This window comes from Theropithecus gelada, chromosome 9, assembly GCF_003255815.1.
Source record: "Theropithecus gelada isolate Dixy chromosome 9, Tgel_1.0, whole genome shotgun sequence".
Taxonomy (NCBI): domain Eukaryota; kingdom Metazoa; phylum Chordata; class Mammalia; order Primates; family Cercopithecidae; genus Theropithecus; species Theropithecus gelada.
In genome coordinates this window covers 87,151,410-87,178,655 of record NC_037677.1, presented here as the reverse complement: position 1 = coordinate 87,178,655, position 27,246 = coordinate 87,151,410, and the positions used below count along the sequence as shown (strand labels likewise).

Sequence of the window (27,246 nt, the reverse complement as noted above, 5' to 3'; positions counted from 1 at the left end):
TATCCAATCCTATTTCACAGTTTGTTATTTTTAAAACCAGGAATAGATTTGGAAATAGACAAATGTTGTTGGCAGCTAAGAGAGTATATTAATTGACTTACTAATATAATATTATCTTTGCAGTCTAGAATGATTAATACATTTTTGCAGTCTAAAATCCTTTCAGTGTCTTATTTAATTCTATTTCCTACTATTATGTTTAGGATTTTGGGGGTCAATATATTCATAAGTGAGATTGGTCAGTAGTTCTCTTTTTGTTTAATAAGATTTGACAGTATGTCATGTATTGACACATTTTTGAAATATTCCTATTTTTCTATAAATTGTTCCAGGCTCAGTAGAGAAGTTTATTTATGTAAGTAAACAAATGTTATTTATTTTAAAATTTGCTCACAAAAGTATCCTACCAGATCTTTTTGATAGGTGCCTTTTAAAAAGCTTTTTTGTTTTCTTCTGGCTTTGGTATCAAATTAAGACTTTTCCCACCCTATTCTTATTAAAAGTGTATACTCTTTCTTTTGTATTACTCTGTAAGTTATCTTCATTTAATTAATTTTGTGTTTGTGCTTCTTTAAATACATATTTTAGCATTAAATATTATTTTAAAACATTTTATGGTAATATTTTGGTAAAGGATGTGTTTTTCAAACAGCACAACAAGTAAGACAACAACAAAACACGTGGCCATGTTGGCCACACCTGAGGTAAATTTTAAAAGAATGTAAGCTACTTCAGTTTCACAGCTGACTCTTATTGTATGTGAATTGTCCTAGATACGCAAAGCTGAAAAAAAAAAAGGCTTTTTCTCTCAGTAAAAATCATGAATCCCTATATCCCCAAATTTCCTATATCCTTTCTTAAGCCAAGAAGACAAACCAAATTCTCTCTGAATTTGTCTACATGCAACAACAAGGCCTCATGGACAGTTTCATAAAGACCCAACTGACTTAAGTGGGCTGATTCTGTTGTGGCTGTTGCTTTTTTTTTTTTTTTTTTTTTTAAATTTATTTATTATTATTATACTTTAAGTTGTAGGGTACATGTGCATAACGTGCAGGTTTGTTACATATGTATACTTGTGCCTTGTTGGTGTGCTGCACCCATCAACTCGTCATTTACATCAGGTATAACTCCCAGTGCAATCCCTCCCCCCTCCCCCCTCCCCATGATAGGCCCCGGTGTGTGATGTTCCCCTTCCTGAGTCCAAGTGATCTCATTGATCAGTTCCCACCTATGAGTGAGAACATGCGGTGTTTGGTTTTCTGTTCTTGTGATAGTTTGCTAAGAATGATGGTTTCCAGCTGCATCCATGTCCCTACAAAGGACACAAACTCATCCTTTTTTATGGCTGCATAGTATTCCATGGTGTATATGTGCCACATTTTCTTAATCCAATCTGTCACTGATGGACATTTGGGTTGATTCCAAGTCTTTGCTATTGTGAATAGTGCTGCAATAAACATACGTGTGCATGTGTCTTTATAGCAGCATAATTTATAATCCTTTGGGTATATCCCCAGTAATGGGATGGCTGGGTCATATGGTACATCTAGTTCTAGATCCTTGAGGAATCGCCATATGGCTGTTCCTTTATGGAGGCTGAGAAGTCACTACGTAGAGGAAAAGCGACAAGCATGGCGGAAGGGAGAAGGAATGGCCTCTCCTAAATCCCAGATCTGAACTGACTGCAATGGAAACCAAACAAGCTGCAGAAGGCTGCACTAATGATCTAGTTACACTCGTCCCTTCCTCCCTTTCTCTTGCAACAGAGGGCAGCACTCTCCAGGAACGCTCGTACTGTATCTAGAATTTCTGTACAGATTTCCTCAAGACACACTTAGGTTCATCGATGTAACTTTAACATGAGTACTGTGTTGTATAGTGCTCAAGTGTACTTTCTTCTGTTTGTTATTACATTAATGCTGAAAACACAATTTTCTAAAGCTGTAATGGAATGTGTATCATATGAAAAGGTTCTATAATAATATTTAATTGACTGAAGTACATAATTAGTATTACTATATTTTAATAAACATACATTTGATCTAGGCATTTGGCCTAAGAAAATAATCAGAAATAGGGTAAAGATTTATGTACAAATCAATTTATCTTGACATTATTTGTGTAAACCTTATAAAGCCATCATCTGAGAGTAGTGTTGTGAACCAAGAAACACATATCAATAACAACTGAATATAATTTTAAAACACTGTGAGTTCAGTATTAATTAGGTTCCTTTGGTTACAGGCAACAAAGAATAATTGTGGATAACATAGAAAAAAAGAATTATTTGGAAGGATGTGGGTAGTTCACAGACATGAAGGAAAAGCTGAATAGCCCTTATGAAAGATAAGTATGAGGCTGCACTAAGGGTGTAGGTTTTAGGAACACATGAAGGATTTTTATAGGGCACTACCATCAAGGTGAGCCAACTGCAAATACTTTCCTCTCTTCTGTCACTGTACTCAAGATTCAAATACCTGAGAAAGATCTTCCAAATAGCCTTACCAAGGCCCTATGTCTGCCATTTGGCCAAGGGAACATAGGTACCTCGAATAACAGTTTTATCAAGATTTCATAGCGTAGGAAATGATAGCAGAGACTATCTCTGGAACACAATGAGCTACATTCTTGATTTCCCTTGCAGCTAGGTGGGGACCATGTGACTGAGTTCCGGGCAATGGATTGGGGGCAAAAGTGATGTACGCCACCTCTAGCCTGGCCCATTAAACTCCTGCAGATCCTCCATGCTCCTTCTCCTTCTTCATCTCAAGGCAGATTGCAAAAGGACCAGTGCAGGACTCAGAGGCCCTGTGGGATGTCAAATCCACCACACAGAAGGAGCTGAGTTCTCTTTGTCATCACATGGAGTCCATCGTCTGTACCACCATTGGACGGAAAGAGGCATGAGAAATAAACTGTAATGATGTTAGCCACTGAGATTTGGAGGTTCTTTATTTCAGAAATGGGGCTACCCTAATATTCAAGGGTGTATATTTGACAGACAAAAAACAAAACAAAAAACCAAAATTTGATTCTATAATTTCCATACTTACATTAAAAAAACTCAGTGAGAAGGTTACATAGACCATGGTAATTTTTTAAAAATCTCCCATATAATTTCCTCACACAGCTACTCCCACATCTTATCCTTCAAAATTCTCAGAAAATTTATCTTCCAGTCCTGCCCACACACCTCTTGTTCTTCAGCTCCAGCCTCACTTCTTTCCTTCTGAATCTGCATCGCAAAAGCTCAAATAATCATCAGGCAAAACATAACTCCCTTTTGAGGGTGGGAGAAAGATGAAAATTAAACATCTGTCAGAAAAAGGGGAATGTCAGAGAAAGGGAAAATTCAACGTTAATAATATTGTAACATTTATGGCAATGAAAATTTGGAAACCACCTGAATGTCAAACATTAAGGAAGTAGTTAAATAAATTATGGCATATCGTTACTGGTTGTAAGAACAAGACAGATTTAGTCACTATGCTCATGGAGCTTGTATACTAACAGTAATATGTTATGGCCATTAATAATCATATTTTGGAAATAAAGTTAAATAATATGAAAAAAAATTTCCAGTGAAGGACTGCAGGTAGGAAGCTACATATATAGTCATTTAATACCAATTAAAAAATTTATATATATATATATATCCTTGTATATGTATGTGTATGTACATATATCAAACTATTAAAAGGTATTATCTCTGGATATTGATATTACAGGTGATTTTTATTTCCATTTATACTTTTTCATATTTTCAAAATATTATAATAAGTACATTTTTAGTAGTAAGTGGGATTTTCAGATTATCCTTATTCCTTTGCTGATTATTTTCAAAGTGTTAAGAGAATATATAATTAGAAAAAGGCATCAAGCAAATCACAGTATTTGATATCATTATGAACTGAGAAACCATCAGAGGAGTGGCTTCCTGGCTTAGTAGATTTTTGCTTCCAATAACCCTGTGGCCTGAATTAACCTACTTGTAATGACTTGCCTACTGTATTAGTCTGTTCTCACATTGCTATAAAGAACTACCTGAGATTGGGCAGTTTATAAAGAAAAGAAGTTTAATTGACTTACAGTTCTGCAGGTTGTACAGGAGGCATAGCTGGGGAGGCTTCAGGAAACTTACAATCATGGCAGAAGGTGAAGGGGAAGCAAGCACATCTTCACATGATGACAGGAGAGAGAGCAAAGGGGGAAGTGCTACACACTTTTAAACAACCAGATCCCGTGAGAACTCACTCACTGTTACAAGAACAGCAAGGGGGAATTCCACCCCTATGATCCAATGACCTCCCACCAGGTCCCTCCCCCAACACTGAGGATTACAATTCAACTTGAGATTTGGGTGGGGACACAGAGCCAAACCACATCACCTACCAAATAATAATCTTTGGCTTTTATGTAATATTTTAGACATTATATATCACTTTCATACACACATACACATACACACAATCTAACTGTATTTTTGCAATATAATGGATTATTTTTAAAACACAATGTGCATATGCTTACCTTTACTGTGACATCGAAGACTCTAATGACATTGACTTTACCTGTTTTCAAAATAGAAGTACTAAAATTACATCTGTGGTTTTTTTTTTTTTTTTTTTTTTTTGAGACGGAGTTTGGCTCTGTCGCCCAGGCTGGAGTGCGGTGGCCGGATCTCAGCTCACTGCAAGCTCCGCCTCCCGGGTTTACGCCATTCTCCTGCCTCAGCCTCCCGAGTAGCTGGGACTACAGGCGCTGCCACCTCGCCCGGCTAGTTTTTTTTTTTTGTATTTTTTAGTAGAGACGGGGTTTCACCGTGTTAGCCAGGATGGCCTCGATCTCCTGACCTCGTGATCCGCCCGCCTCGGCCTCCCAAAGTGCTGGGATTACAGGCTTGAGCCACCGCGCCCGGCTCATCTGTGGTTTTTAAACAAGCAAATTTATATCTTTAAAATATGGAGGTGAAATTATTAATAACACTAGGCAATTCTGTTCAAGTTTATTTGGTAAATCTGCTGTGCTTTCCGTTTGTTAATATGGAAATCTATAGAGATATTAAAATGTAATTTACATTGTGTTTAAAGAAAATGACTTTTGCTTAATACAATACAAAGCTGTTGAAGGCTAATCCCGTGGCATATGCCCCTCCTTGAACTACCAAATACCATTGAGAGGAGTGAGTGAATTATTGTAGGTGATTTTAATTTAGATTATTAAAACATTTCCATAGACATAGAAGTCTGAGTTGATTAAACTTTAAACTTATCTGATTAAAGCACTTATTATATTATAGTTGAAGTTACAAGAAAATATTTCAATTGATTGGATAATTATGAATAAATAGGGAAGGATATGAGTTTGAAAATTTGTTTCAATTATTTAAGTGATTGCTGTATGAAAGAAATTAAGAAACTGAAATTGTCTTGGCATTGTATCAAATTGCCAGACAGAAGTTTTGAAGATGAACAATTTTCTGATGTCTATCATGCCATGAATTTAGAAATCTATCCTAATTGTTTTTTGAGATAGTTTATTTAGCTTAAGAAATAATAAGAGAAAGATGAAAAATATGAAAATTCGACCAATAGAAACATTTAAGCAGTTGAATGTTATTGGCAGTCTCTAGCTCATTTCCTCAGTTGTTTTTAGAGAAGGCTCCCAGAAAATGTGCCTAAGTGAATCTCAGAAAAGGGAACATGAACTATATTTCAACGGGTTTGGTCTCAGACTTGTAATTTCCATTGACAGAGGGAACTTTGTATCAGATTTTGGAGGTGGGTGGAGAAAATAGTACTTCTTGAGTATTGGTCCAGTGTTCAGTGTTTTATGGGTGTTACCTCATTTAATTGTCACCCCTAAATCTATAAACTCCTTTTTTTTTTTTTTTTTTTTTGAAATAGAGTCTTGCTCTGTTGCCCAGGTTGGAGTGCAGTGGCACAATCTTGGCTCACTGCACCCTGGCCTCCCAGGTTCAAGCGATTCTCTGTCTCAGCCTCCTGAATAGCTTTGTTTAGTGGAGTCCTATTTTACATAGAGTTTAGATTTTAGTGTCATTATATAAAATGAAAATCATCCCCAGTCTGAACTGCTCTTGAAAATCCTTTAAATTGTCCATCAAGTAAACATGGTTTCAGGTATTCAACTAAGATAGACTAGTTTAATAACCATGTACCATAATATACACTATAGAATAAACAGTTTATATGCAAATGAAAATGTTAAACAATTTTGAGAGAGAGAGAGAGAGAAGCGAAAAACCCTCCAGTGCATATGCTTATTTAATGGACTGGCAGCACAATTCGAATAATAAATTTCTGTGCTTTTCGCATCTCCTTATATCTAAATAATTAATTAAACTCATAATACAAACACTCATGTGATGTGACTTAAATAAATTCTTTTTTTACTGAAGAAGGCAGAGGCTGTGAGTGGTTGCATCAATTCCCAAGGCCGTATAGGAAGTGGTGGAGGAACAAGTCAAAGGCTGCTTTTTAGATTTTAAAACCCAAGCTTCCTCCCAACTCCCAATATCCCATGCTGCCATGTCCCATTGCATCAGACTATGATCAATTCAAGGACTTTTCTCTAGCGCATCAGATCTTTCTTGTTACATGACTAAAGAGCTGCTCACAACATATTATGTGCAGCTGTACCATGATCCCCCACTCCTGCCATTCTTTCACTTATTCCACAAACATTTACTGAGCAACGACTTTGTGCTGGCAGTTTTCTAGGCACCAAGATTAAAGCAATGACAAAATTTCACTATCTTTCTTGACTATGCACATTATTTAGCATTTGGAAATGTATTTAGTTTCTAATCCTTGTGTTAATCAAATATTAGTCATTTATAAATAGAAAGAAAGCTTTAAATTTTCCTGTAATTTTTCTATGTAAAAAAACATGCTTTACATGGTGGTTCAGTAAAAATTAAATGTTGGTCTGGTATTCAGAAGAGCTCCTTTTGAGGCTTAATTTGATAATTTTATTAAAAGCTTTGATTCATTGGTCAATTTTACTTTGACTCTCAATGACCTAACACTGAAGAACTTTCATTTATGAAATCAGACAGGCTACTTCTTGGGGTTGGAAAGATAAAATATGACAACCAACATGTAAGGGCCTCATAAACTATAACATGCAACACAAATATAAAGCATTAGTAATATCTTTATAAAGTTATTCCATGAGGTATGTCTAAGCCCTGGGAGATGGCAAACATGGTGGGTAGGAGCCCAAGGCATGAGGTCAGACAGACCTGGGTTGGATGCCTGCCGAACCACCTACTGGCTGTGTGACTTTGGGCAATTTTTTAAATCTCTCTGCCTACCTTTCTCATCTGCAGCATATGGATAACAATACCATATGGATAACAACCTTTTAGGAGTGTTTTAAGGATCAAAAACGGATAATACATAAAAAAATTAAGATCATGTTTGGCCTATAGTAACCTTCCCCACCCACTGCTCCACCAGATGTTTCTTATTGTTGGTTTTATGTTATTCTAAATAGATATCACCTGGTGTTAGCATTGTGCTTGAAGAGAGTGACCAAGAATCCACTATTTGTGTAAAGGAGAATTCTTATTTTTAATTTCTATTTCAGCACTACTCAGCTTTAGTGTAAGATGAAAACTTTTGTACTTTTCCAGAGAGCTTTATTCCTGCAAAACCAGGACTGGGTGGTAGCAATGCAAGCAGCAGTGATGTGGAGTTGTGGGATAGTAAAGGCCTAGGTGCTGATTTCAGAAGTTGTCACAGGAGGCAGCACTTGCCTGCCTGGGAAATAACACACAACAAGTACAAAGTAGCAGCTCAAAGTTCTATTATGCAATAGATACTTCAGGATGGATCCACAAGCAACGCCTCAACTACTGCTGGAAGAGCCTGTCTTGTTATTTTCAGTGGTTGATTTAGCCTATTGTCCACAAAATCCTAGAAGGACTGGAAGTGTTGGAAGGGCCCTAAAAGGACTGACTGAGATGATGCTGTGAATGTGCAAGGGACTCCATTGTGTTGCTCAGCTGTGGCGGACTCTGAGAATTAGAGGGCACTGGGGAGGGCATGGGCTGGTGTTTCTTTCCAGTGACTGCAGCCTGTGCTGAGAGAGAGCTACTCTGGAGCCCAAGCTACTTCTTCAATGGCCAAGTAAAGTCTGTTTTAGTCTTGAGGCCTGGAGAAATAAACCATCTTCTCTCTTTATTAGGAATCCTTATTTTGTTTTTATCTCTTAAGGTCTGTAGTTGGTCTTCCTGATTAATGAGCACGATTAGTGGACAGTTATACATTTAAAGTGCTGGCCTCTTTGGAGGATGTTTAACAGTGATAGGCTATTGTCAAAGTCAGTCTGGGAATTATGCTTCTTGACCCAAAGCTAGGAAACTAAAACGTCCTCTCTGTTGTGAAATGAATTAGTTTAGATACATGGACTAAACAGAGTTAGAACAGCAAGAGAGAACATCTTTTTGGGAGAAATCTACTTAAATATTTTCTGCGGGTCCATATGCTGAAGTTAACAACTGTAAAACTGTATGCAGATCTTATTACAACTTGAATCAGTTATTCTTATAAAATTGTTGGCATCTTTGTAAAGTCATGTATTAAAGAACTCTTCCAATGATTGTGACTGGCATATTTGCTCTAGGTCTATACTCAAGCTACTCTAGATATCAAGAGGTTTGGAGTCCAAGGAGGAAAGTCCAGTTAATAAAGCTCACTCTTTTTTCCTCATGTGCAGCACTGCCCCAGCCAGTCTCAGCTGCTACCCATTAGTATCACAGCTCTCAGTTTCCAATGACAGCCTGACATTGAGCAATTTGTAGGCTGCCATTTCTAATATCTCTTCTTGCCATCTCTTCAAGCCTTGTCCTTTTTTTTTTCAGGTACCAGGGGGAAGTTTGAAGAGAATTGATAATGTCAGGCATGGCTATAGGTTGGTTCCACAAAGATTATATAAAATAAAATTCTTAAATTACATCATTCAGGTCTGTGAAAGCCTAAAATTGACTATCAGCTTTTTAAGGACAGAAGTAGGGTTTGTTTCTTTCCCTTCTTCCTTCCTCAAATAGGATTTGAGAAAATGTCTATTAACTTATTCTAAGCCTTCCTAAGTTGCATGATTATAAAGAGGAGAGGCATGTGGGCCGTGTCTGTTTCGGTGTTTTATTTCCTCCAGCACTTTAGGGAGGGAGAGGATGACTTGTTTCCTTAGCACTGCTGCGTTCCTCTTATGAGGGTCTGTGTGGCATAATGAGAACAGGAAGAGAGAAGTTCGAGTTTGAGACCCTTACTGTGAAATCTCAAAGAGATCACTTTCATTTTTATATCTACATATAATGGGAATAATAGATGTCTGCTTTAGAGTGCAGAGTGTTATTAAAGCATCAAAGCTGATAATAAATATGCAAGTGACTTATAAAGTGCCATACTTTTATAAAAGGTTGCTATGACCTGTCATTGATACATTTGTGGAATAGAACTACAGGGAAGTGTTGCATATTTTTCCTTCTGGGGAAAAGGATGCTGTATTTTCTTACTTGGATATAAGACTAATTATATTAGGTGATTAATAAAGTCTACCTAGATGTAGATATGGCAAATCAACCAATACTTCATTGTTTTTTAAACCAGCATTTTCTAATAAGAGAACAATTAAGGAAAATTTATAAAAATGGTAGTTCTTTTTTGGTGCTCCTACTATATGCTGGATGTTTAAAATGAGTTATTTTGTTTAACTCTGAAAATAAGTTTATCAGTAAGGTCCTATTACCTACATTTTTTTTATATGGGGAAACCGAGACATAAAGAGATTAAATCACTGGTTCAAGATCTCATGAGTGTTAGAAGCAGAATTTAAACTGACTTGAGACTCCATGCTCTGAGCCACCAAACTTTCTCCACACATACACTGTGAATTGTAATCAAAATATGCTAAATGTTTAAATCAAACTTATAGCGTTTCTGGTTAAGTGTGTTCTCGTAAAAGCATATTTGCTCCTCTTTCTTCTCTTAAAACACATAAAAAGCAATAAAAGGAATGAAAAATAGGAAAAAGAAAAGCCTGTTTATATTCAAAGAAACAAGAAAATGGCCCCAACTCCAGCCTGCAATCTATGTGGTATTCCTGCCCCAAAGTGTATTCTCGACCTGAAGAGGTAGGAACAGGAGAGCAGAGGCATACAGATTTTCCTCAAACCTGCAGCCCCATCCTACAGTTCTAATGATTTGTAGAATGTCTATGGCTGTGTCAGGACTCATTTACTAAGTGAGGAATACCCCTGTGGAATTACAGTTTAGTGATTTTCAATGGGAGGGATGGCATCTCTAAAAAAGGAGCCTTACTGACACTGTGTTTATGGTCTAAGATCCATCTCACCAGGAGCAGTATGGAGAGCAGGGAAACCATGTTCATCTACCCACAATATAGAAGGGACTTGATTGTCATCAGCACTAAAGCTTCAAGGGCAAAGCATTAGGTCCCTCCATCTGTGAACTTGCCCTCTGGCAGATCTCAGCAGCCGTGCCTTCCCTCTCTACATCTATGTTGCCCTTGCCATGGCTTCTCAGGTCCTGGTGCAGGCAGAGGCACTGGGGAAGGAGCAGAGTAGTCAAAGCTGTGATTTGAATCTTTGCTCTGCTTTTGGCTGTTCTGTGTAGGTACTGGAAATATGAGCAAGAGGATGAATGTGGGTAATCAGAGCTTAATTGATTGTCTGACTAGTGGCACAGATTGGATTTGAAATGCTGCCATACTCAAACTCTAAATCCCAATATTAGAATTTCTTATACACTTAACTCTGTCTCCTGCATAATTTGCAGCATGAGTCATCCCCCTTTTTTTCTCAAGCATCCATTTCAGTTACACATCTTTTGGTCCTAAATAATTTTGCCCTTGTTTATTCCTGGTTTCTTATTTGCCAACTGTCTGCATTACCATTTCAGTATTTCACTTGGGAAGAGGAGATATTCCACAGTGATGCTGAACAACACTGAGCAGCAGTGTTGCCTCCATGAACTTTTGCTCCTGTGGGAGACTTGAAAAAGACAGACAAAGGTCTGTCTGTTTCTGGGAGTGTTGAGTCTACAACAGGAACTATATATATTTCAATCTCGTTTTCCTTGTTTTATCAGCAAAGAATGTTAAAGACAAGCATCTCTGTGAGGTGGATGAAGGTGTCCAGATGGCTCTTTCCTTTTATTCTCATTAAAACTGTAGGCTTAAAATGTGTATATATATACTCAAGAGCTTCTTGCCTACCGCGTAGGTAGTGGCAGACTTGGTAAGACTGTGCCCATAACAATAAACCTCAATTTACATTGTAAATGGCCTTAGATCCTCTTGCCCATATTATTCCTTAGCTAATAGTTGGCCCCATTTAAAGAGGAATTATTGTTTTCATTTTAAGGAAGTAACCTAGAGAATATATCACAAAAAGAATTACCCTAAAACATAGGGTAGAGTTCAGAAAAATAAGTTTGTATGTTTTCAAAGAAATGATGATGTTTTCTCTAAAAAGAACTCAAAGAGTTCTGAGAAGAAAATGTAATACATAAGCAGGAAGTTAATAGTGTGCCAGTAGAATCTAAGGAAGAACTGCAAGAAAATAAAATCATTATAAAGATGAAACATACTTTAGAAGCAACAAGAATAATGTAAATGCTGAAAACACAGCTAAAGATAGGAGTGCCGGATAGGCTTCAAAAATCACAAAAACAAAATGGAAAATACAGATATTTAAAAGATTATCAAAGGTGATCAAACTGGAAGACAGAGAAAACATCATCAATATAAATATAGTTGACTTCCTGAAGGAGAGAACAAAAAAAATGAAACAGGAAAAGTATTCAAACATATTTATTCATTAAAGGAATATTTACTGGAAGCCTATTATATTAATTTAGACATGGGGCAAAAGTATTTAACAAAAATATAATAAAAGGCAACTTTCCTGAACTAAATAAAAACATGAAATTACAGATTAAAAATACCAATTTATTCTAGAAAGCAAAAATTACCTTAATACAATAACTAATAGTAAGACATATATAAGCTAAATTACTGAATTTTAGGAGTAAAGAAAATTTCAACAGTCAAACAATGAAATCCTGTACAAGGGAAAAATATGTTTGGTCTTGAGCTCGGGCTACTTCTTCTTCTTCTTCTTCTTCTTCTTTTTTTTTTTTTGAGACAGTGTTTCGCTCTTGTTTCCCAGGCTGGAATGCAATGATGCTATCTCTGTTCACTGCAACCTCCACCTCCTGGGTTCAAGTGATTCTCCTGCCTCAGCCTTCCAAGTAGCTGGAATTACAGGTGCCCACCACCACACCCAGGTAATTTTTTGTATTTTTAGTAGAGACAGGGTTTCGCCATGTTGGACAAGCTGGTCTTAAACTCCTGACCTCAGGTAACCCACCTGCCTTGGCCTCCCAAAGTGCTGGGATTACAGGTGTGAGCCACCGCACCTGGCCTGGGCTTCTTAACAGCACTACTCAGTGCCTAAAGATAATGGAACAATAGTTACCAGTAACTCAGTAACTTGGTAATACAAATGGTAAGTTATAAAATAGACATTCTAAACTTTGTGATCTCTGTAAGCCAATCTTGAAAAACTGACTTGATGGCAACATTCAAACATAAAGAGATGAATGATGATGTCATGATGCGTGGAGTAGTGGTGGAATGCTTGATAACAGAGGCCAAACAAAAATGGGGAATTATGACTGTAGGACAGATCGTAATCCTGTAAGGCTTGGCAATGTGAAATAATCATATAACTAATAAAAAGTGTGAGTTGAGGGAGGAATGTTGGAAGAAAGTTTAAGTGTTAATTTCCATGTCTTTCAAAGGAATGCATTAATAAATATTAACTAAAATTAAATAAAATAGGTTAATTGAAAAGGAATCCTAAGCACAGTTTAAAAAACAACCCTATGTGTTTTGTTTTGGAAACTGTATTAGTCTATTTTTACATTGCTATAAAGATACTACCTGAGACTGGGTAATTTGTAAGCAAAAGAGGTTCAATTGATTCCCAGTTCCACATGGCTCAGGAGGCCTCAGAAAACTTACAATCATGGCAGAAGGCAAAAGAAAGCAACCACCTTCTTCACAAGTTGGCAGGAGAAAGAGAGCGAACACAGGGGAAATTGCCACATTTAAAACCATCAGATCTCATGAGAACTCCCTCACTATCACAAGAACAGGATCGGGGAAACTGCCCCCATGATCAAATCACCTCCCACCAGGTCTCTCCCTCTGTATGTGGGGATTACAATTAGAGGTGAGATTTGGGTGGGGACACAGAGTCAAGCCATGTCAGAAACTTTTCATAAATAAAATCTCTTGTAAATCAATATTAATTTGAGATTTAGTAACTTTTCAGTTGTTCTTCAGTACCTTCTAGTAAGTTTTAAAAAAATCTACAGTGACGAATTGCATCTTGCTCAAGACATAGGCTTTCAAATGATCTCTGAATATGAATATTAAAGTATAGTCAAAATTTTCTCTGAAAATCTCATAAAAAAGTGCGTGGCAGTGAAAGTCACTTGCTGAGTGAGCTCAACACAGCCAATTTAATCTCCAGCTTTGGAGGAGATTGCTGTTTTTTCAGTTGATTACTAGATAAACTTAATGCCTACTGTGGTCTTTGAAGTCATATTATGCAAATAATATTTTTAAATACCAAAGCCCATATTCAGTGCAGTGAAATGCTTGCATTGTAAGAGGTACACTGTTATTGAAAGCGAATGGAGAAAAATAGATGAAAATCTCGTTCATGCTCATTGTGTGAGGTGAATGTAAGTTAAATTGTCTGCGTTACATAAATTTTTAATTTTCCTCTTTGTCTTTATCTGTTGTAGTGCATGACTGTACATATGTAAGTTAAATAAATGCTTAAATAATAGGACTCCATTGAAATCTTTTTATTAAAAATAGCAGGTAATATAAGTCCATTTTGCAAGTCTGTCTTCTATCATCTCTCTATCCATCATTGATTTTTTTCTATTTTTCTATTGTTATATGCACATCTTTCTATTCATCCAACCATGCATTCTTTTATGTGTGTGTGTGGCATATATTTATGTAAGTATGTGTATGTAGAGAGAGAGAGATATGCTTGTGTGTGCGTGTATGTATATGTGTGTGTACGTATATGTTACACATCTACTTATGTTAATATCTATATCTACATGTAGAGAGATATTGATTTAGCTGTTTTATCTGAAATGATGTCCACTATGTGTTAACAATGCTTATTTCCAGTAGGTGGGATTTAACTGTCTCATTTTTTTCTCTTTTAAAAAATTTTTATTTTACTTTATATTCCTGGATACATATACAGAATGCGCAGGTTTGTTACATAGGTGTACATGTGCCATGGTGGTTTGCTGTACCTAACAACTTGTCATCTAGATTTTAAGCCCCACTTGCATTAGGTATTTGTCCTAATGCTCTCCCTCCCCTTTCCCCCCATCCTCCAACAGGCCTGGGTGTGTGTTGTTCCCCTCCCAGTGCCCATGTGTTCTCATTGTTCAACTTCTACTTATGGGTGAGAACATGTGGTGTTTGTTTTTCTGTTCCTGTGTTAGTTTGCTGAGGATGATGGCTTCCAGCTTCATCGATGTCCTTGCAGAGGACATGATCTCATTCTTTCTTATGGCTACATAGTATTCCATGGTGTATATGTGCCACATTTTCTTTATCCAGTCTATCATTGATGGCCATTTGGGTTGGTTCCGTGTCGTTGCTATTGTAAACAGTGCTGAAATAAACATATGTGTTTATGTGTCATTATAGTAGAATAATTTATATTCCTTTGGGTACATACCCAGTAATGGGATTGCTGGGTCAAATGGTATTTCTGGTTCTAGATTTCTGAGGAACCGCCACACTGACCTCCACAATAGTTGAACTAATCTACATTCCCAACAACAGTGTAAAAGTATTCCTACTTCTCCACAGCCTCACCAGCATCTATTGTTTCTTGACTTTTTAATAATTGCCATTCTGACTAGCGTGGGATGGTATCTCATTGTGGTTTTCATTTGTATTTCTCTAATGATCAGTGATGATGAGCTTTTTTATCCTATGTTTGTCAGCCACATAAATGTCTTCTTTTGAGAAGTGTCTGTCAATATCCTTTGCCCACTTTTTGATGAAGTTGTTTTTATCTTGTAAATTTAAGTTCCTTGTAGATTCTGGATATTAGACTTTTGTCAGATGGGTACATTACAAAAATTTTCTCCCATTCTGTGGGTTTTCTGTTCACTCTGATGCTAGTTTCTTTTGCTGTGCAGAAGCTCTTTAGTTTAATTAAATTCCATTTGTCAATTTTGGCTTTTGTTGCAATTGCTTTTGGTGTTTTTGTCATGAAGTCTTTGTCTCATTTTTTTCTTCTACTATTTAGTATTGCCGGAATTGTTTTATGAGAATGAACAGTTTTATGAAAATAATTCATTCTTTTCTACCCTTTACACATAAAGAATCATACAAAATTAATCTACAATATGTTAAGCTATTATATCTACAGGTGCACTTGCACAAATGCTGCATTTTGTGCTTACATGACCAGAGAACTGGCAAAAGCTGGTCAGCCAGAGAAGTGGGTTTTGGTCTCTATTCCCTGTGCTCCATCTCATCTGTTACACTTTTCTGTTGACTTCTCTTGTTGAGCTGGCTGTCATTCCTAAAGACGCATTGTTCTTGTTGCTTCTTGGGCTGCAGTCCTGGAGGTGACTGACTCACACTAGGAAGGACTCACTGTCTGTTTGTCATTATCAGCTTCCTAACCCTTTGTTCTCTGTTTTCTCCCTTTACTCTTCCTATGCATTTATGCTGCTTCTGCCTTTTTCCTCCTTTTTTTTCTTCCACTTTTCTCTACTCTTTCTGTAGTGCCTTGCACTCCATGCTCTGACCTCCATCTATTCCTTTTGGACTTTTTCTTCTATTTTGTCATCCATAGGATGGGGCCACACACTGCACTCTTAATTTTAAAATTCAATTTAAATTTAATTTTAATTCATTTTGCCTGGGAAGGGTTGACATCGTGACTCTGTCATCAGAGTTGGTCTCCTGTCAACAAACATTCTCCATGCTGATTTCCAGGAATAACTAAAAGCATCTTTCATAGACACTACAGGGCACAGGTATCAAGAAGGAAGACTGTGTGCTGACTTACATCAGTGGTCTCCTGGGTTCTCAGGCCTTTGGACTTGAACTTAGCCATGCTACCAGGATCCCATGGTATACAGCTTACTGATGATCTCTCTTGGATTTCTCAGCCTACATAATCATGTGTGCCAATTCTTCTAATAAATCCCCTCTTATATATCTATATCTATCTTATTGGTTCTGTGTCTCAGAGAACCCTCATGAATACAGATTTTGGTACCAGGTATGGTCCTAGAGAAATAGAATTTTAAGGATGAGGTTTCTTAATTGGTTTTGGAGTTTCCTGGAATTGGCTGTCTATCTAATTAGACCTAAAAATGCTAAGGATTCTACTTCTAATAGTACAAAGTGCCTCATAGTCAATGGTGTGAACTGTTACAGAGACATGCAGAATAAATGCATTTGATACTTTTAATTCACCATGCATAAAAGGCAAGGAACTTGGTGACTTGGCATGTGATATTTTGAACATTTGTGGAAAACCAAGGAATGTAATGATATTGGTTGGTTACTTCTAATGTTGCTGGACGAAGCGATGAAAGAAAAGGATGAGCTTATGAATTTGATTTACCAGCTGCAACTATGTATAAATAGCCTAAGAGCTTCTGAATGTGCCCTGAGTTAGAATCTTCTTTCCTGTAGGAAAGGGCTGAAATTGCTGAAAATCAACACAAGCCCTTGTCATGCAATTATCTGCATTACAACAAAAGTTGAACTCCCAGCCTCACAGGGTATCTGCTGTTGAAGAGAGGGCATTGATTGGGAAAGAATGGGATCCTGTAAGTTGGGATGGGGATGTGTGAGAAGACTCTGATGAGGCTGGGGACATTGAGCTCCTAAATCCTCATGAGTCTTGTTTGCCAGTGGAAGTGGTCTCTCCACCTTCCAAGGCAGTGGTGTTCTCACTCCCAGTGGTATTGGCCTTTCCATCTCTTTCTGAAGGGATGATCTGTGCATTGCCTATGGAAAAGGTTAGTGGCCTCCCTTGAAGCAGTTGCCAAGCAAGACAATGCTGATTCTCCTCAGGACTCATGCCCACCATCTCTCTTTGCTTCTATCCCTGTAACTAGACTTGAGACCCAGCAGGCCCCTAAAAGTGATATAGAGAGTGTAACCCATGAGGAGGTGCCCTATACTCTGATAGAACTACTTGAGTTTTCTAATTTATATAAGCAGAAAAGGGGGGAAACATATGGAAATGGATACTAAAGGTATAGAAGAATGATGGAAGGAATAGTGGGATAGGCTGAATTTATTGATACAGCCCCACTAAGCAGAGATTCTGCATGTAACATTGCAGCTCAGGAAGTTAGTAAAGGCAGTAACAGTTTGTTTGGTTGGTTGGCTGAAACATAGATCAAAAGATGACCCACTGAGGGCAAGTTGGATAAGCCTCATCTCCATTTGGTTTACACAAAGGAAGGGATTTAGAGGCTTAAAGAGACTGTAATGCTAGAGTGGAGTTAGAGTAGTAAAACCTACTGACCCACACTGGGAAGGTCCAGATAGATCTTTCACGAATACTTTGAGAAACAGATTTGTAAGGGGAGTTCCAGCATCCCTGAAGAGCTCTGTGATTGCACTTCTCCGTAGGCCCGACCTTATGGTGAGAAGCACTGTCACTCAATGGGAAAACTTACATACAATGGGGATAATTTGATCTGGGGTGGCAGGGGCCAAGTGGTGGTTCCCAACACCAAAAGTAAGGTGGATGTAGAGAAGAGGCAGACCAACAATCAGAATAGTCTGACTGATGTAGACCTAAGGCATTGAGTAGTCAATTACGGTGTTCCTAGATATAAAATAGATAGAAAACCTACTAAATCCTTACTTTACTGTATAAGCAGAACACTTTCAGGTCAAGCAAACAAAAAGTCTAACTCCAATAATAAAAGCAGAGAATCACGGCCCCTCAATTAGTTCCCAGACATGAGTCAGTTTAAAAAACCCCTTGAAAGCAAAGGAGACCAGGTACCCTCCAGGAAGGACCCTGGTACACCAAAAATTTGTACTGATAATGTTTCCTTTAGCTTTCCCCAAAAGACTTATGGCATTTTGCCAGGGTAACTGTGCACTGGGGAAAAGAAAATAATCAGACCTTTGGAGACTATTGGACACTAACTCTGAACTGACAGATTCCAGGAGGCCCAAAATGTCACTGTGGCTCTTCAGCAAAAGTAGGAGCTTCTGGAGGTCAGGTGATCAATGGAGTTGTAGTTCAGGTCTGCCTCACAGTGGGTTCAGTGGGTCCCCAAACCCAGTCTGTGGTCATTTCTCTAATTCTAGAATGTATAATTGGCACAGACATACTTAGCAGTGGGCAGAATCTCCATATTAGTTCCTAAACTAATGGAGTGAAAGCTAGTGTGGTGAGAAAGGCCAAATTGAAGCCACTAGAGCTACCTCTACTGAGGAAAATAGTCAATCAAAAACAATAGAAATTAGTGCCACCATCAAGGACTTGAAAGATGCAAGGGTAGTTATTCTCACCTCATCTTTATTCAACTCTCCTATTTGGCCTGTAACGAAGACAGATGGATCTTAGAGAATGACAGTGGATTACTGTAACCTTAACCAAATTGTGACCCCAGTTCCAACTGCTGTACCAGATGGCATTTCATTGCTTGAGCAAATGAACACATATCCTGGTATGGAGTTATTAATCTGGCAAATGCTTCATTCCTGTCCATAAGGCCCACCAGAAGCACTTTGCTTTTAGCTGGCAAGACCAGCAATATACCTTCACTGTTCTACCTCAGAAGTATATGAACCCTCTGGCACTTTGTCACAATTAGGTTTTCAAGGATCTTGATTGCCTTTCCTTTCCACAAGATATCACACTGGTCTATTACATTGATGATGTTATGCTGATTGGATCTAGTGAGCATAAAGTACCAACCAGTCTGGACTTATTGGTCAGAAATTTGTGTGTCAGAAGATAGGAAATAAATCCAGCTAAAATTCAGAGACCTTCTACCTCTGTGAAGTTTTCTAGAGGTCCAGTGGTATGGGGCATGTCAAGATATCCTTTCTAAGGGGAAGGATAAATTGTTGCATCTGGCTGCTCCTACAGCTAAGAAAGTGGCACAATGCCTAGTGGGCCTATGTGGATTTTGGAGGCAACATATTCTTAATTTGCATGTGTTACTCTGGCCCATCTACTGAGTGACCCAGGAGGCTGCTAGTTTTGAGTGGGGCCCAGAAGAGAGGAAGGTTCTATAAGAGGTCCAGGCTGCTGTGCAAGTCGCTCTGCCACTAGGGCCACAAGACCCAGCAGATCCATGGTACTTGAGCTGTCAGTGGTAGGTAGGAATGCTGTTTGAAGCTTTTGGAAGGCCCCCATAGGTGAATTGCAGCAGAGGCCCTTAGGATTTTGGAACAAGGTCTTGCCATCACCCAGAGATAACTACTTTCCTTTTGACAGACAGCTTTTGGCCTGGTGCTGGGCCTCAGTTGACACTAAATGTTTGACCTTAGGTTGTCAAGTTACCATGTGACCTGAGCTGCCCATTATACATTGGGTGTTATCTGACCCACCATATTGTTAAGTTGGGCATGCACAGTAACACTTCATTATTAAATGGAAATGGTCTATATATGATCCTGCTTGAACAGGTCCTGAAGGTATAAGTAAGTTATATGAAGTGGCCCAAATGCCCATAGTTCACTCCTGCTACATTGCCTTCTCTCTCCTAGCCTGTATCTATGGCCTCATGGAGAGTACTCTATAATCAATTGACAGAGAAAGAGAAGACTGGGGCCTCGTTTACAGATGGTTCTGTATGGACAGCTTGCAGCAATACAGTCCCTTTCTGGGACATCCTTGAAGGACAGTGGTGAAGGAAATCTTAGTGGGCAGAACATATGGCAGTGCAGCTTGTTGTGTACTTTACTTGAAAGGAGAAATGGCCAGATGTGTGATTATATACAGATTTATGAGCTGTAGCCAATTGTTTGGACAGATGATCATGGAATTGGAAGGAAAATGATTGGAAAATTGGTGATGAAGAAATTTGGGGAAGAGGTGTGTGGATACAGGCGGATAGAGTGATCTCTTCTGTGCCTACTAGTTACCCTCTTTCCCCAGCCATCTCTATTATCACTCAATGGGCTCATGAACAAAATGGCCATGGTGGCTGGGAAGGAGATTATGCATGGGCTCAGCAACATGAACTTCCACTCACCAAGGATAAGCTGGCTGTAGCAGCCACTGAGTGTCCAATTTGTCAGCAGCAGAGACCAACACTGAGCTCCCTATATGGCACCATGCCCTTGGGACGATCAGCTAGCTACAAAATGGCAGGATGATTGCATTGGTGGCAGGATGATTATATTGGACTACTTTAATCATAGAAGGGACAGTATTTTGTCCTTACTAAAATAGACACTCTCATAAGGATTTACCTTCCCTGCATGCAATGCTTCTACCAAAACTACCATCTCTGGACTCACAGAATGCCTTATCCACTGTCATGGTATTCCACACAGCATTCATTCTGACCAAGGAACTCACTGTATAGCCAAAGAAGTGTGGCAATGGACTCATGCTCCTGGAATTCATTGGTCTTACCATGTTCCCCATCATCCTGAAGTAGCTAGCTTTATCTCGCAGTCAGACAGTCCTTTGAAGTTGCAGTTGCAGCACCAGGTAGGTGACAATACTTTGCAGGGCTTGGGCAAGGTTCAACAGAAGGGTGTATATGCTCTGAATTAATGTCCAAGATTTGATACTATTTTTCCCACAGCCAGGATTCATGGGTCCAGGAATTATGGGGTGGAAATGGGAGTAGCACCACTCACCATTATCTCTAGTGACCCAGTAGCAAAATTTTTGCTTCCTGTTCCCATGACTTTATGCTCTGCTGGCATGGAGGTCATAATTTTGGAGAGAAGAATCATTCCACCAGGAGACACAGCAATGATTCCAACTGAACTGGAAGTCAAGATTGATACTCGGCCACTTTGGGCTACTGGTGTCTCTGTGTCAACAAGCTAAGAAAGGAGTTAGGACTCTGGCTGAGGTAATTGATCCTGACTACAAAGGGGAAATTGGACTACTACTCCACAATGGAGGTAAGGAAGGGTGTGTATGCAATACAGGAGATCCCTTCAGGTGTTTTTTAGTATGACCATGACCGTGATTACCATCATGGGAAATTACAGAAACCCAATTCAGGCAAGACTGTGTATGGCCCAGAATCTTGGCATGAAAGTTACAGTCACCCCACCAGCAAAAGAACCAACACCAGTTGAGTTATTTATGATATCTATCAGATATTATTTATGGTATCTATCAACAAATGTAAAATGTATAAACATTTAAAAACAACCATCTGAATGTCAAGTTTTCTCTCCATAAAGGATTTGCTACCTTAAGTGCTACCCATCTGCCTGAAACATGAGCCCACATCAATGGAGATAAAGATTGGCATAACCTACATCAACCAGTCTGCATCCTAAAAACCTCTCTTGCTTCGGGCCCCCCACACCAGCTGGTCTGCTGGGAGAGTGAGCAGGCAAGTTTGGGGAGTCAAGCACAACTTTGAGCAAGCAGCACAATAATCCATCTTCAGAATCCTCATTTTGGGATGGCTCCACAATTCTTAAGGATATGCATATGGATGCCAAATTAACAAGGGACGAATTTCTAATGATTAATTTTCTTATCACCAGTAGTTAACGATGCACTAAACATGGTAAATTAACTAGAAAGCACATTCCCTAAGGATAAAGAATTTTATGTATTTTGTTTACTGCTGTATCCTCAGCACCTAGTAGACTACCTGGTGCATAGAAGTTGCTCAATATTTGTTGAATGAATTAATTATACAAGTAAATAAAATAGTTGGAGAAAGTACTGCTACAGGAAAGAATAATTAAAATACGTACTTAAGCTTAGAATTTCCTTTCTAGTCTCTTGCTTCCAGGACTCCTAGATCCCATCTTCTAAAACAGAAGAGAAGAGAAGAAAATAAGGCACTTACTAGAGCCAACCAGAAGAAGTCTGTGTTGGACAAGTAGGTTAAAGACAAAAAGGCAGGGAGCGCCATACTGTCTCTTGTAACTGGGAACACAGGGATGAGTCTCGGGAATCAAATCAGCCTTAAAGACTGTTGATCTTATGGCCACTACCATTTTCTTCAGCTTCCATCTTGACCTCTTTATTCTGTTGCCTCCACATAGCAGAGGGCAAGACTGATGAGAACTCCAGGATAGTGTAATTATAGCTCCCAATTGAGAGGAAAGAGTATTTCTCTTACTGTTAGCATATAAAACCCTAGGAGATAACTCCAGTAGGTCTAACTTGGCCAATTCTTCCAAATAGGTCCTAAGCTGCAAGAGAGCAGGAACATTTCCTCAACTAAGAAACTGCAGCAACACGGTGGGGCAAAAAATGGAGAATAACCACCTAGAAAGGATCACTGTGGAGATAGCATACCTGAGACTCCTGGAGATGGCTGCAAACAAGGAAGGACAAGGGCTATTTATTGATCATGCAGTGGTTGCTAGCACATCCCCAAAGACTGGCTCTGCAGGGGACTCTGGAGATCTCTGTGCCTAAGACCTCCACAGCCCCGTGGCAGCCTTGAACTCCTTAGTTCCCTCCTAGTATTTAGTGGAGGCATATGGGCCCCAGTAGCTTGTGCCACGAAAGATACCAGCAGCTTTCACCACTGAGGTAGCCAACAGCCAATGCCACCTTGTGTCCTTGGGTGAGGGAAATATTTCTGTACTCCCCAACTCCCAGGAAAGAACTGCTCTTGTGCCACCCTGGGACAAGGCAACCACTCTTGCCAACCTTGGACATACTCTAACCCCAAGTGGTGGTTGCTCTAGATCCTGGCTCCTATGAGCCTGCCCATCTCCATCCTTAGACACCAGAGCCAATCCACAGCAGGCGCCTCCGCACCTCTTGCTGTAACTCTGCTTCTGCCCAAGCTCTAGACACTAAATTCACTGCTGCTCAACAAGCGCCCATGCCTCATACACCATTACCATAGAGGCAGTGGGAGGCCCTGCACCCTGAAAACAAGGGCCTCTGCTGTCTCAGACCCAGGAGGCCTGAACCTCCATGAAAGCCTGGTTCTAGACATGGGCCTCCTGGCAGCTCCATAGGCACCATGCATCAGACAGTATCCCTATCATATAAGCATACCTGTGAGACATACCTGGCACCAAGAGGGATTCCTTCTTCTAAGACTTCCTCTATTGGAGAAAAACAGATCAGGACGACCTCAGCAGTCTTCACCACCTAAGACCCCAACAGCTCTCCTCAATGCTGTGGACGTAACAGCATTGGCCACTGGGACCTTGCAGTCTTCAGCATCACTGCCCTCAGCTGATGTAGCTGCACCTAGACTATGTAGACTATGCCCAAATCAGAACAGGAACCACATCACCCCATGCAGTGCACAAATAGTCTTAACATATTTAAGAAAATTGAAATCATCTAGTATCTTTTCCAACCACAATGATATGAAACTAGAAATCAACAGGAGGAAAACTAGAAAGTTCACAAATATAGTCATGCATAGTATAACAACATTTCCATCAGGGACTAACTGCATATACCACTGTGGTCTCATTAGATTGTAACCTAGCTCAAAAAGTCTTGTTTCCTAGTGGCATGGCAGCAGCCTAGTGACTCAGCACAACACATTACCTTTTCTTTGTTTAGAAACACAAATACTTAGCATTGTGTAATAATTGCCTATAGTATTCAGTATAGTAACAGGTTTTACAGGCTTGTAGCCTGGGAGCAATAGGCTATACCATATAGCCTAGTTGTGTAGTAGGCTATATCTTCTAGGATTACGTAAGTACCCTCTATTTTGTTAACACAAATGACAAAGTCACGTAACAATGCATTTCGCAGGATGTAACCGTGTCGTTAAGTGATGCAGACTGTTTGTGGAAATCAAACATCATACTTCTGAACATCCAATAGGTCAAAGAAGAAATCAAAAGAGAAAATAGAAAATAGGAGAAATGAAAACAAAACACAACTCACCAAAACTTATGTGATGCAGCAAAAGCAGTACTAAGAGGGAAACACATAATGATATTAAAAAAGAAGAAAGATCACAAACAACTGAACTCGACATCTCAAAGAACTAGAAAAAGAACAAATTAAGCCCAAAGTTAGCAGAAGGAATGAAATAACAAAGATCAGAGCAGAAATAAATTAGAAACTAGAAAAACAGTAGAAAAGATCAATAACAGTTGGTTTTTTGAAAAGAAGCAAAATTGACAAAGCTTTAGCTAGACTAAGAAAAAAAGGAAGAAAAATAAAATCAGAAATGAAAAGGAGACATTACATTGGATACCAGAGAAATATAAAGGATCATGAGATGACTACAAACAATTATTCACCAACAAATTGGATAACATAGAGGAAATGAATAAATCCTTAGACACATAAAACCTACCAAGACTGAATCACAAAAAAGCGGAAAATCTAAACAGACTGATTTTGAGTAATGAGAATGAATCAGCAATAAGATGTCTCCCATCGATGAAGAGTCCAGGACCTGATGGCTTCACTGCTGAATTCTATCAAACATTTAACAAACAAATATCAATCATTCTCAAACTTTCTCAGAAAAAAAAAAACTTAGAAGAATGAATATTTTCAAACTCATTTTAAGAGGCCAGCATTACTCTGATAGTAAGGTCAGATAAGGACAAAACAAGAAAATTACAGGCCCTTAATGCTGATGGACATAAATGCAAAAATCCTCAAGAAAATACCAGCAAACTGAATTCAACAACACTTTAAAAGTGTCTTAGGGATGTAAGGATGGTTAAACATTCACAAATCTATAAATATAATATGTACCATATTAACAGAATAAAGAAGAAAAACTATATAATCATCTCACTAGATGCTTAAAAAGCATTTGACAAAACTCAACATCCTTTCATGATAAAATTCTCAATAAATTAGTGATAGAAAAAATGTACCTCAACACAATAAAAGCCATATATTACAAAGCCACAGCTAACATCATACACAACAGGAAAGAGTTGCAAGTTTTTTTTTCTAAGATCAAGAACAAGACTTGAATGCCTACTCTCACTACTTCTAGTCAACATAGTTCCGGAAGTCCTAGACAGAATAATTGGGCAACAGGAAGAAGTAAAAAGTATTCAAGTCAGAATAGAAAATGTTAAATTGTCTCTTTTTGCAGACAACATGGTCATTTATATAGAAAACCCTAAGGACTTCACTAAAAAAACTTTACAACAAATGAATTCAGAAAACTTGCAGAATAAAAAATCAACATCCAAATATCAGTTTCATTTCTGTATACCAATTTTTGTACATCAATAATGACCTATCCAAATAAGAAATTAATAAAATAATCCTGTTTATGATATTATCAAAAATAACAAAATACTTAGGACTAAATTTAACTGAGGAAGTGAAAATTGTATACACTGAAACACTACACTGTAAGACACTGATGAAATAAATTGAAGAAGATTCAAATAAATGGAAAGATATTCCATGTTCACAGATTGGAGGAATTAATATTGTTAAAAGGTCCATACTACTCAGAGTAATTGACATAATCAATGAAATTCCTATAAAAATTACAATGATATTTTCACAGAAATATGAAAAATAACCCTAAAAATCATATGGAACCACAGTGACCTGGAATAGCTAATGGAATCCTAAGCAAAAAGAACAAAGCTAGAGGTAGCATATTACCTGACTTTAAAACATACTACAAAGCTATAGTAATCAAAACATCATGGTACTGGCATTAAAACAAAATCAACAACATATAGACGAATGGAAGAGAAATAAATCTACTTATATACAGTTAACTGAGTTTTGACAAAGGTACCAGAACACACAACTGGGAATGACCGTCTCTTCCACAACTGGGTATCTTCCTGCAGAAGAATGAAATTAGACCCTTTTCTCACACCACATACAAAAATTGACTCAAGATGGATTAAAGACTTAACTGTAGGACCTGAAATAGTAAAACTTGTAGAAGAAAACATAGGGGAAAAGCTCCATGATGTTTTTCTGGGTAATTATTTTTTGGCTATGAATTCCAAAGCACAGGCAACAAAATTGAAAATAGGCAAGGAAATTACATCAAACTGAAAAACTTCTGCACAACTAAAAAGCAATCAACAGACTGAGAAGGCAACCTACAGAATGGGAGAAGATATTTGCAAATTACACATCTGAAAGGGATTGATGTTCAAAATATATAAGAAACTCAAACAACTCAATGGTAAGAAAACAAATAACCTGATTTAAAGATGGGCAAAGGATCTGAAGAGACATTTCTCAAAAGGAGACAAACAAATGGCCAACAGGTATATGAAAAATGTTCAACATCACTATTGATTAAAGGAATGCAAACTAAAACCATAAAAGATATTGATACAGGAGCTAAAAAGAAATTATTTAGACAAATAGTGGAGGTAAGAGAGTCCTCAGTAAGGTTTCCATTTTTTTAATAAAAAGCAGCGCCCAAATAATTTCTTTTCTAACAAAGGGCAGCTTGATTTTTCTTTTCTAATAAAGAGCAGCCTGAAAAATCAAGCTGCAGACATAGAAAAGCAAGGCAGAAGCTTGTACATGTAAATGCTGGCAGCTGTACCAACAGGAAACGGCTCCCTGGGAGCCAGGCATGTTCAACATGGAGGCTCCATCTTCCTTTTTCTTTGTCAACCACATGTACAGTAAAGGAACAGGCAACATGGTGCCGGCCAGGTAGAGAACCTATCTGCATAATAGAAGATTAAGGTGGGGCAGCCAGCTTCTCTGCATGCTATGTAAATGGTACACCTTTTGGGCCTGGTGTAAACCAGACACTGCCTCCTCAAGCTAGTCTATAAAACCCTGTGCATTGACCAGGTGTGGTGACTCATGCCTGTAATCCCAGCACTTTGGGAGGCCGAGGTGGGTGGATCATGAGGTCAGGAGATCAAGACCATCCCGGCTAACATGGTGAAACCCCATCTCTACTAAAAATACAAGAAAAAATTAGCTGGGCATGGTGGCTGGCACCTGTAGTCCCAGCTGCTCGGGAGGCT

General features: G+C 38.5%; 1 pseudogene; it reads left to right on the top strand.

Moving 5' to 3' along the window:
* LOC112631060 overlaps positions 1–23,763 on the top strand; it is a 45,379-nt pseudogene extending 21,616 nt beyond the window's left edge.
* The last annotated feature ends 3,483 nt before the right edge of the window (positions 23,764–27,246 follow it).